The sequence below is a fragment of the Vespa mandarinia genome, unplaced genomic scaffold (assembly GCF_050613455.1).
Source record: "Vespa mandarinia isolate Hongniang unplaced genomic scaffold, ASM5061345v1 scaffold_47, whole genome shotgun sequence".
NCBI lineage: Eukaryota > Metazoa > Arthropoda > Insecta > Hymenoptera > Vespidae > Vespa > Vespa mandarinia.
The window spans coordinates 465,558-477,365 of record NW_028197181.1 but is presented as its reverse complement, the minus strand read 5'-3'; positions in this window follow the sequence as shown (position 1 = coordinate 477,365).

The following is an 11,808-nucleotide window of genomic DNA, read 5'->3' as shown; positions in this document are numbered from 1 at the left end:
GGTATTTCTCGAACCAACGCGAATGTAGAAATTGTAAATATTTCGACTAGTCTAGGGAAGGATGTGCGACTACTTCTCAGACCAGCACGACTATTGCACTTAGAAATGTTCGGACTGGTATTGAGAAAATTATGAAAGGATCTCTCGAATGCGAAAGTCGGTCCTAGAAATAAAAATCCTAGTTGAGGAACAGTTATGTGATAGTTCCTCGAAATGATGTGACTTTCGCTTTTGGAAATATTTCGGCCTGACGAGGGAAAGTTATGCGAGAATTTCCAGAAACATTGCGACTGTCTGTATTGGATTCATTCCGTATACTTAAGGGAATTTTGTGCGTGTTCCTTTCGATCCAGTGCGCTTTTCGGATATGGAGATTTTCCAACTAGTCAAGAGAAATTTGTGCGAGTGCTTCTCGAACCAATGCAACTATCCTACTCGGAACATTCCGATTAGTCGAAGGAGCATTGTGGGACTGTTCTCATATTATTTCGAATAACGTACTTTGAAACACTCCGCTTAATCGAGGGAAAGATATGCGAAAGCCTCTCGAAACAGTATGAGTGTAGAACATCTAAACATTGCGACAAGACCAAGGAAAGTTTTTCGAGTCCCTCCCAAAAGAGCGTCTGCCGGACCTAAATATATTTTCCTACTAGCCGACGGAATGTTATGTGTGTGCCTCTCGTACCAATGCGATTGTCGGTGTCAGAAATGTTCCGACGACGGGAAGGAAGTTGGTGCAAATACCTTTCGAAACAATGCGACTGTAGGTATTGGAAGTATTCCGTCTGGTCGAGGAAATGTTGTGCTTGTGGCTCTTGAACTCTTGTGACTGTCTTTCTCGGAACCTTCGGACAATTCGATGTAAAATTGCGCGAGAGCCTTTCCAACAAATGCGATGTCGAACTTGGAACCATTCCGACTAGTCGATGGAAAGATATGCGAAAGCCGCACGAACCAATGCGACTGTTGGAACTAGAAATATGCTGCCTACTCAGGGGAAATTATGTGAGTGCCTTGTGAACCAATGAGACTGTCGAAATTAGAAATATTCCGATTAGTGGAGGGAAAGTTATGCAACGTATTTGAGAAACAATTTGACTGTCGGACTTATAAATATTCCGATCTTTCGAGAGAATGTTATGAGAGGGTACCTCGTAGCAGTGCGATTGTCGGACTTGAAAATACTCCGAATTGACGAGGGAAAGATGTGCGAGTGCATCGCAAACCTATGCAGCTGTTGGACTTAAAACTAATCTGACTGGTTGTGGAAAAATTAAGAGAATGCACCTAAAACCAATGAGATTTTCGTACTTATCAATATTTCGTCTAGTCGAAGAAATATTACGTAAGAGCCATATGATCTAATGGGACAGTCGAACTTAGAAATGTACCGACTAATCGAGGGAATGTTATGTAAATGTCTCTCGAACAAATGTCGCAGTCAAACTAGAAAATATTCCAACTAGTCGAGGTAAAGCTATGCGAATACCTCCTGATACACAGCGACTCTTAAACTTCAAAATATTCCGATTGATCTAGGGAAACTTATGCGATTGCCACTCGAATCAAAAGAAAAGTCGGACTTGGAAATACTACAAGTAGACGAGGGAAAGATATGCCAGTGCCTCTCAAACCAATGCGGCTGTCGGACTTGGAAATATTCTGACTAGTCGACGGAAAGTCATGCGAGTGCCTATCAAACCAATTTGGCTGTCGGACTTGGAAGTATTCCTCTAGTCCCAATGTTTTAATCTTTGGCATTCCTTCCACCTTTAAGATTACATAAACTTGGACTCGAATAACAGTCATCTAAATAAAGGATATGGCTCTTTCCTAGATTAAACATCATAAGTGTTCTATTGATCTCGTTTTTCTAATAGGCTTATTTTCGGTATCTATTACGATACATTATTGGGCATAAACAATCATAACTAGTATACATTTTGTCTAATATTTATTGAGAATAAAAAATTTCATGCCAAATCTGCTTCTTTTTAAAGGAATGTATTGTTTGAAGGCCACTAGCCACCTTTTATACAATAGTAAACTTTCGTCAATACACAACCGTTAGTAAGGTTGAAACGAATGACTTTTCGTTTCGTTCAGCACATCATTGATTTGTTAGGAAAAACATACAGGTTTTTCGTAACATACCGTAACATAACGAAAAACCTGTATGTTTTTTTGACATATCAATAACGTTCCGTGCTTTGCATTAATGATCATTAGTAGGTTCGATATCATGGGTGAAATGTAGCATCCTTAACAATTTAAAATAACGTTCTCTAGTCATTCTTTCTGCAAAAATATGATTATGCAGTCATATGACAGAATTTTTCTTTACTCCTGTTCTGCATAAATAACAATTTTTTGTTATCAATGGATTGCGTTGTTGGATTGGATAGGTGCCCTATCGTCACCAGCTGTCAATGTCATTTTGTTCGGCACCGAAAACGATTTTGCCAGGGCACATGGCTAGAGAGATGGTTACACCGACGAAGAAATATTATCAAGTACTGGCGAAAGCGAGACAATATTGTTGGACAGAATAGTTGTAGAATAATATTCTGACATTCAAAAGAGATAGTCAATAATTTTTCTCGTTTGGCATAGACACTCAAATAGCACTTGAGGTAAAATAGTAAATTGAAGTCAAAGGTAAATTCAATGGTTTCGAGGACTATCCCTCCTTCTGATTGACGCGAAAAAAGATTCAAGCACATAAAAAAAGGAATAATAATAAACATTAATTTCTTCAAGTTTCGAGATAAAATGAAATTTTTTTGCATTCTTCTCGCATATACTAATATTTTGAATGAATTTTCGTACAAGGTTTTACTAATAATAAATGAAAATTATACCTGTGAACGAAAAACAATGAACCGCCGGCTAGAAACGTCAAAATTGAAGAAAAATAGAACAGAAAGACAAAAAATATGTTTTCTCCACTTTGGATTCTAGAGTACTTTTAAACTCATGTGCAATCATTCTCTTTGTTTATAGGATTAATTTCACGGTATGTACGTATAATAGAATTGAAATTGTTATAATTATTGTTGTTATAATTATTATTATCAGAGAATGAATACGTATACGAATTACGATAGAGAGAGAGAGAGATAGCGAGATAAAGAGAAAGAGAATGAGAGAGAGAAAAATGGGAGAGCGAAAGAGAGAGAAAGAGAGAGAAAGAGAGAGATTAGACGTGCCTATTCTAATCGCGTTTCGCGGTTTCGAGGTACGAATAATAACATGAATCACTGTAAATGACGAACTTAGAAGATTAAATGGCAAATAATAACAAAAATGAATGCAAACATTTTATACAATCTCTTAATGTGTATGTGTGTATATTATAAGATTAGAGAGCTAACTATTTGTGTGTCTGTATGAATGTGTGAGATATACCGGTCACAAATAATCAGAATGGCGGAAAGTTCCAGAATCTTCAGGATCTTAAGTTGTGGACATGTGTGACAAATTCGTCGTAATCATGGTTTTTGCGAGGTGCTTCTGTTTATGGAACAAAATGAAGAGATAAATTATTGAGAAAAAAGGAGAATAAAGTTGATGCAAAGAATGTGGTGGATACCGACTTGTTAAGCTACAATCAACAATCGCATGACAAATATTACTATAAATATATAATAACTAGGATTGCTTATGGGAGGTGATAAACGAAAATAAGTTTCTCTGTGAGCAAAATTGTAAATCTTTATTTGTTAATTGCTAGTTGTTTACTATCTATATTCCTACCTGTGAACAAAGAAACAACAATTTACGCTTATACTCACACTGTTTAAATCTTATATTTCACTCTTGTGCTTCTTCTCTAGTCTACGTTCTATTTCTTCCTGCCCGTATCTCTCCCAAATCTTAACGGCTTGGTTTGCAGGTAACAAAAGAATTAGTAGATAACGAAAACAATGGAAGGGCGGAACATGAGACGCGCGGCTAATCTACCTGAAGAAAGTATTATTTCTTTACACATATTGGCCCGTTCCCCACCCCATGGTGCTCTGACCATGTCCATTCACACCCGTAGATAAACACAGTATGTATACACATACTCAAACCAAGAAGGAAGTCACGCATGAACCTGGCTACGTCTGAGCATCCCGGAACCTTGACCGAATTGGCCGCTCTGGAACTACTTTCCTAGGTGGCCTACCGAACGCACTACTGTCCATATCCACACCCGCATGCTTACTCATACATCCTTCATTTTGTGTCCGTTCTCTGCGCTTCTCAGCGTTCTCCTTTGCACGTATGATCCTGCCTGCAAAGGTCTGGAATTCTGCCCATCCCTCTGGGATAGGCTGGAAGGCCCTGATTATCACAGAAAGGGTTTGCTGCACTATCCTCACCGTATCGATTAGTTCACTCCAGGCAATCAACCACCCGGGATAGGCGACCAGGGTGTGCTACGCCGTACCCACACACCCTCCGCAGTGGAAACTAGATGGGGAGGGAATCTTCCTTATCTTATTTAAGTACGTCGAGAAATAGCCATGACCGATCATCAGCGGTGTGTAGTGAAATGTCGTTCCGATAGAAAACGGCCTCCATATCCACGCCGATAAATATTCTGCAATAGCAGCTCTCGCACGGACTCGCGTTGCTGCTGGTGCTCATACGAGCCCAAGTTCCTCAGTCGTCCACGAATCTATGGCCTTCCGTCTGGTAAGAGCCTCCAATATTGCCTTAGTCCACGGGGAACAGGATCCGTCGAGTCCCTAACAACCGCATACATCTCTGCCAGTTGGGATAGCGGACGGGGGTGAGGAATAATCCCCGCATTCATCGTAGGCGTGTGGAAGGAGACCGCCCCATAGGCACAACATACCTTGAACATAATCTTCCTTTGGAGGATCCGAACAGCCAACCCGATCCTCACGTCCTCCGCAACGGCATTCCACCACACAGGCGCAGCATAAAGGAGTACCGAGTTGATCAAGACGCTGTAGAGGCGTTTCATCCTTTCTCCCGTTCCGTGAAAATTCGGGAGTTGCCTCCTAAGGATACCCACCGTTTTAGGGAGAAGCGCGTCGAATTGGGGCCTAAACGACATTCATGAATCTGTTTCTATGCCCATTTATTTAACGCTTGTACTAATATCTATGCAAATCTTTTAAGGCATATTATAGATTGCGGGACATATCTGCTTTTACAGAATTCAGAGGCAGGGAAGGCCATAACCTCCGTCTTTTGCGGGGCATCTATAAGACGCAATCCACTGACCTCCTACAGCAAAACGTCCAAGTTCTGCTCAGCGTTCATGATAGCCTGAGACTGCTCCCATCCCGATTACAGGATGGTTGTGTTATCGGCATAGCAGACAACGCGGCAGCCACCTGACATCGGGGTTTGGGGGACACTGATATAGGCAATGTTCCACGACGTAGGGCCTAAAATGGATCCGTGTGGGATCCCACAATGCACCTGTCATTCCACGGCGAATGCATGTCTGTCAGTATATTATGGCTCGATTGTCTAAATAACTCCTGATGCTATTCACCAAGTAGCGTGGAATGTTTTTCCGTACCAACGCCCTAACGATAACGGCTCACGGTAAAGAGTTGAAAGCGGTAGTGAAATCCAGACACACTAGGAAAACCACTATCCTGTCGCACGTCGATGCCTTATCTGATTTGTTAACATCGCGAAGACATCTACAATGAATATGCTCGTCTTAAATCCTTACTCTTACTACTCCAGGGTCTGAGGCTCCTATAAATAGCTGTTGATCCGGTCAACAACGACACGCTCGAATAGATTCCCCAGTTCGCCAATCACTTTTGCGGATCTATATGGTCTCGTTGTGTCCGGCGGCGTGTCCCTTTTCTTCTTGATTAGGACGAGCCTCGCAATTTACAATGCTGTCGGGAATCTTCCTGTCGGCAAGCATGCGGAGAAACATTGCGCCAAACATATTCTACAGTCTGTCACCCTAGTTCGCACATCCACAACCGTTATCTGATCCAGGCCCGGATCCTTCTTCCTCTTCCATTGCTGGTGGCAGCCAAGACCCCCTCCGCAGTGATAGTCACATCTGTGTGTGTAGGTTCCCGCGGCTTATCAATTGCAGGTCTTCCTCAAATGAGTTCAGAGAGGATACTTCCCAGTACCTCATCCTCCAGGGATATAGTTTCTGGTGGCACATAAAGATTCCCTAAGACCAATTTGTAAGGTCATCCACATAGAACATCCTCTATCGAGTCTATCATGTACCTCCAGGAGTGGCTACATTACTTACCCTAATCAGTTCCCCAAGCGCGTCCCTTCGGTGGTCCAAGCACCGCACTATTTCCACCATGTTCTTTTTTTCTGAATCTGAAAAATTTCATTACTGTATTCATCGCAACACCCCTTAGATTCGCTATTACGTCCGACCTCCAGTGAGTACTTTTACTACATCGGGTTTGTACCCTCATCCAAGACTTAGCAATGTCGCACGCGTAATTCAGAATAGACTGTGCCCTCATCACAAGTTTGTCTGCACAATCCGCACAGGCCGCATTTTCCCAGCACATAGTTCCACGCGTCCACTCCACATAAGTGGGGGCCGCATCTAATCTAACATATTGGTACCCGACAGGGTCTCAGCCTCAACCACCTTTCAGTTCGAGAGGCGAAAGCCTCCTGCCGGTATGCCCCAAATTAAATATATACCGCTCGACCCTTTTGGTCGTAAACACGTGGGATAGCCAACCCTGATCAGCAGACCCAGATTTATTCTATTGGCCTAGACGCAGAGCAACTCACCCCTACGGTTACTCCAGCCTTCCGTCTCCCATCTGTTGAAGCGTGCATTGATATCGCCAACCAGCAGCGCTGGGAGAACGAGGATTGTTCCTAAGAGCTCATCGAGCTCATCAAGTAGTTTGCAGAAAATTTTAATTCTCTCGCTGGTAGGAAAGTAGATCCAAACTACCAACAAGTCCCCCCATTTAACAGCTACGTAAGAAATCCCCGTCGCAAAAGGCTACAGGTTCTTCTACATTTCCCGCAAGCAACGCGCAGTGTGAAGTCTCTCCTAGGGATAAGAGGTCTTCTAGGGGGCTCTCAAAACCAAGAGGAACCAACCATAGATCAGCAATAACCGGAATCTCCACTCTGTCCTTGCGCATGCACTGTGCTAGTAAGTCCAGCGCACGGAGAGAATGGTTCGTCGGCTTCCGGCTGGCGTCTACACAAACAGGACACTTAGATTTTTCTGTGCATGTCTTGGACAGATGACCCGGATTCGCACATATATAGCATAGGTCTGTCCTAGGCGATATGGCGGGACACACTACAGCACCATGTCCTCGCGCCAGGCACCTGTGGCATCTGTTGGGCCGCTGCCAGTGTTCTTGCAACCTCACTGATGTCCAACCCACGTTTATCCTACCCCTCTCCAGGACCGCCCGTATGACGGGTACCAGTGCCGAGACAGTGACACTACCCTTTGCTTCATCTGCATTCTTCATTGCGTGAAACTCCAACTCTTCCCCCTTTACCTGCAGGCCTGCTCCCGCAAAGGTTCATAGTAGTTTTCTCACTCCTTTAATGAAGCAAGGGGAGATGCTTTCACTTTACATCTCTGGACATGTCTCCTTTTCCGGCTAGTCACCTCGTCAAAATTCACTTGCGGGATTAGTGCCTTACTCAAAGTTACCTGTTTCGCAGTGGTTCGAGTTGTCTCAGCACGGGATCTTGGGCCTTTGTGTGGTACACAAGCTGAAGTCGTGCTCTGTTCGATGTATGCTACCGCTGCTGTTGATTGCTATTGCTGCCGCTGCGGCTGGAAACTGCAGCCTCCGTCAGCAACCTCACGGACACGATTACGTGATATATTTCCGGAGTCGTTGTTTTCCTCCGCACATCCAGTGGGTTTGCCGATGATTTCATCTAATCTTTATTGAGATGAGCACGTTCAATCGTCAACTCACTATTTCGCAGTACCAAGGCCCTGAGTTCTGCCTTTTACTGCGCCATGCCATCCTTGGTTGAGGGAGAACCCCCTGATTATATTTGAAGCTCTTTCATTAAGGTTTTATTATGTTTAGCAGATCATTATAGGATCGTGTCATCTTTTGATTGAAGCGCAACGGAGCGCTTAATGTTAGTGGATTTTCTCCTCTCATTATCGGTTACTAAAGTATTCTTCATGGCCAGTTCTAGTTGCCAGCAAGTCTCCACCTGAGACAAGTGGGTCTCTGCCAGTACTTCCTTGTTCCACTGGGCAATCATTTCCCATAACTCCTCTTCCTCTGAGGAGTGGATAAGGGGCCTCGTACGTATGAGCGTTCTCTTAATGATCGGTGATTTCAAACCGGAGCGCTGCATTCTCTCCACAACCCTGATGGTCCATTGCCACTCCTCCATATGGCTTTCTTCCCTTCCTAAACTTCCTGGCGCATTAGAAACTCCCTACGCCAGGTCGACTTCCTATAGTGCCCTTCCTGATGCAGTATCCGGAATTCGGGCCAGCTTGCCTATCTCCGGGCTCCTGGCAGATACTGCTGACAACGGTGGGTGGCCTGCTCTGTCACCACCGACACCGCCGAGGCGTGGGTGTCCTTCCACGTCAGCTTATACATTTAGCTCTACTGTACAATATTATAAAGTATTAGTATTGCGAGGCCAGCTCCCCAAATGAAGGGAAGGGAAAAGGATGGGAAATGTTGGGAAAGGAAGAGAAGGGAGCTAGAGAGAGAGAGAAAAAGAATGGGAAAAGATATGACAAAAGAACAAAGAAAGAAATGGCCGTATAAACCCATGCATTTACCATTCACACAGTCCATTTTTGTCGCTTCTTACGACAAGCGATGTGCATTGTGGGAGTATTCCACTACCCCCTTCCCACAGTGTCACGAATTACTTTCCCTAGACAAGGCGAAATATTTCCAAATCCTACAATCGAATTGTTTAGAGAGGCACCAGCATAACTTTCCCTCGACTAGTCGGAACATTTCCAAGTCCAACTGTCGGATTGGTGTATAAGACATTCGCATAACTTTCTCTCGCCTTGTAGTAATATTTCCAAGTGCGAAAGCAGCATTGGTTCGAGATCATTCAAATGAATCTCCATCGACTAATTGATATATTTCCAAGAACAACCTCCACATTGGTTCGAGAATAACTTGTACAATTTTCCATCGATTATTCGCCATATTTCCAATTCCTGTAGCTGTATGGGTTAAAGAGGCACTTGCATTACATTCCCCGACTGGTCGGAATATTTCCTACACAAGCGGCCCCATTTCTTCGAAAGGCTCTCGTATAACTTACTCGGAATAGTGGAAATATTTCCTAGTACGACCGACGAACTAGATCTACAAACAATCGCTCAAATTTCCCTCGAGTAGTCGTAATATTTCCAAGTCCGATAGATGCATTGGTTAGAGAATAACACGCATAACTTTCCCTCATCTAATCGGGATATATCCAATTCCGACTGTCGCATTGGTATCAATGACCCTTGCACAAATCTACCTCGATTAGTCGGGATAATTAAATGTCAGACTGCCTCAATGGTTCACAAATCGCTCGCATAACTCTCACCCGACTAGTCGGCGTGTTTCACAGTCAGACAGTCGCATTAGTTCACAAGTTGTTGTCATAAATTCCCTTGACTCATTGGAATGTTTTTAAGTCCGACATCAGAAATGGTTCCAGAGTCACTTGATAACATTCCATCAACTCCTGGGATTATTCCCAATACCGACAACTGCTAAGGTGCATTAGAAACCCGCATAACATATCCTCGGCTAGACGTGATATTACTAAGTCCGATCTTAGCAAAAATTCACTTGCATATCTTTTCCTCGACATGTCAGAATCTTTCCTTGTCCGTCAGCCTTATTTGTTCTAATTTCACTTGCAGAAATTTCTTCGTCTATTGGGAATATTTCCAATTCTGACGGTCGCTATTCTTCTAGAATGACAAGCAAAACTTTCTTTTGACTAGCCGAAATCCGACAAGTCCGACATCCGCTTTACTTCGAGAAGCACTCGCATAACTTTCCTGACTAATCGACATATTTTCAAGTCCCATATTCGCATTATTTCGAGAGGCGCTCTCATAAGGTTCCCTCGACCACTGATAATATTCCGAATTCCGACAGCCGATACGGTTCACTATTGAATTGATTAACGTCTCTTCTTCTAGTCAGAATGTTTTCAATACCATCAATCGTTCTGTTTCGAGAAGTGCTCGCATAATATTCCATCGACATATCGGGTTATCTCAAATTCAGGTGTCGCATTGCTTTACAAGATACTCGCAGAATTTTCTCTCGAGTAGTTGAAATATAACTAAGAACGACATCCGCTATGTTTCGAGAGGAACTCGAATAAGTTTCCGACGACTAGTAGTAATATTACCAAGGCTGACTCTCGTATTTGTTCGAGACTAACATAACTGTCCCGGAGTAGTTGGAAATTTATCAAGTCCAGCTGCCGCTTCGGTTCGAGAATCACTTGTATAACTCTCCCTCGAATATTCGGGATATTTCTAAATCAGACAGTCGCATAGGTTCCAAAATAACTTGTATAACTTTCTCCAACTAGTGGAAATAATCCAAATCCGACAAACCTATTGTTCTGAGAGACACTCTCATATAATACCCTCCAATAGTAGTAATATTTTCAAGATCGACAGCTGCATTATGTCTACAGTTACATGCATAACATTCCTACACTTAGTCGGTATATTTCCAAGTCCTATAGCAGCATTGGTTCGAAAGACACTCGCATAACTTTCCATCAATTTACTAGAGTATCAATATTTCAAACAGATACTTTGGAGGACAGTTCACTCGCATACCTCGATCTCGTCTAGTTGAATATTTCCAAGTTTATCAATGGCATTCGATCACATTCCACTTGTATAACTTGCCCTGGACTAGATGATATTTTTCGAAGTCCAAGGGTGGTATTGGTTCTAGTGGTACTTGCTTTACTTTCCCTATTCTTGATTGAATATTTCTGAGTCCGACTGTTATCTCATGTCACTTTTCCCCAGTCTAGTTGAAATATTTCCAAGTTAGACAGTTGCATTGGTTCACAAGTTGCTCGCATAATTTTCTATCGAGTACTCTGGATATTTCCATGTCAAAAATACATATGGGTTCAAGAGTCACCTTCATAATTTACCAGCGACTAGCCTGAACATTTCCGGGTACCACGGCCGCTTTGCTTCGATAAGGAATCGCATGACATAGCCTCGGCAAGTCGTAATATTCACAAGTCGGACAGCCGTACTTGTTAGAGAGACACTTGCATAACTTTACCCCGAACAGACGCAATATATACAATTCCGACAGATGCATTGGCTCGAGAAGCACTAACATATCTTTCCATAGATAAGTCATAATATTTCCATGTCCGACTGTCGCATTGAATCACAATACACGCATGACTTTTCCTATTCTAGTTGGAATATTTCCAATTCCTATAGCCGTGATGGTTCGAATGGTTCTTATATATCTTTCCCTCGATTAGTCGGAATATTTCGAAGCCCGACGGTCGCTTTGGTTCATATGTTACTCGCATGATATGTCCCTCGTCTGAGTGGAATTTTTCCAAGACCCACAGCTGCATCGATCCCATTGTCACTCATATAAATATCCCTAGACAATTCTGAATATTTCCAAGTCCAACAGTCGGCTTGGTTCAGAAGTGTCTCGCATAACTTTTGTTGGTCTAGTTGGAATAACTCCAAGTCACCCAGTTGCATTGTTTCTAGTGTCACATGCATATGATTCCCTCTACTAATCGCTATATTTCTAAGTCCGACAATATTAGAGTTTCGAGAGG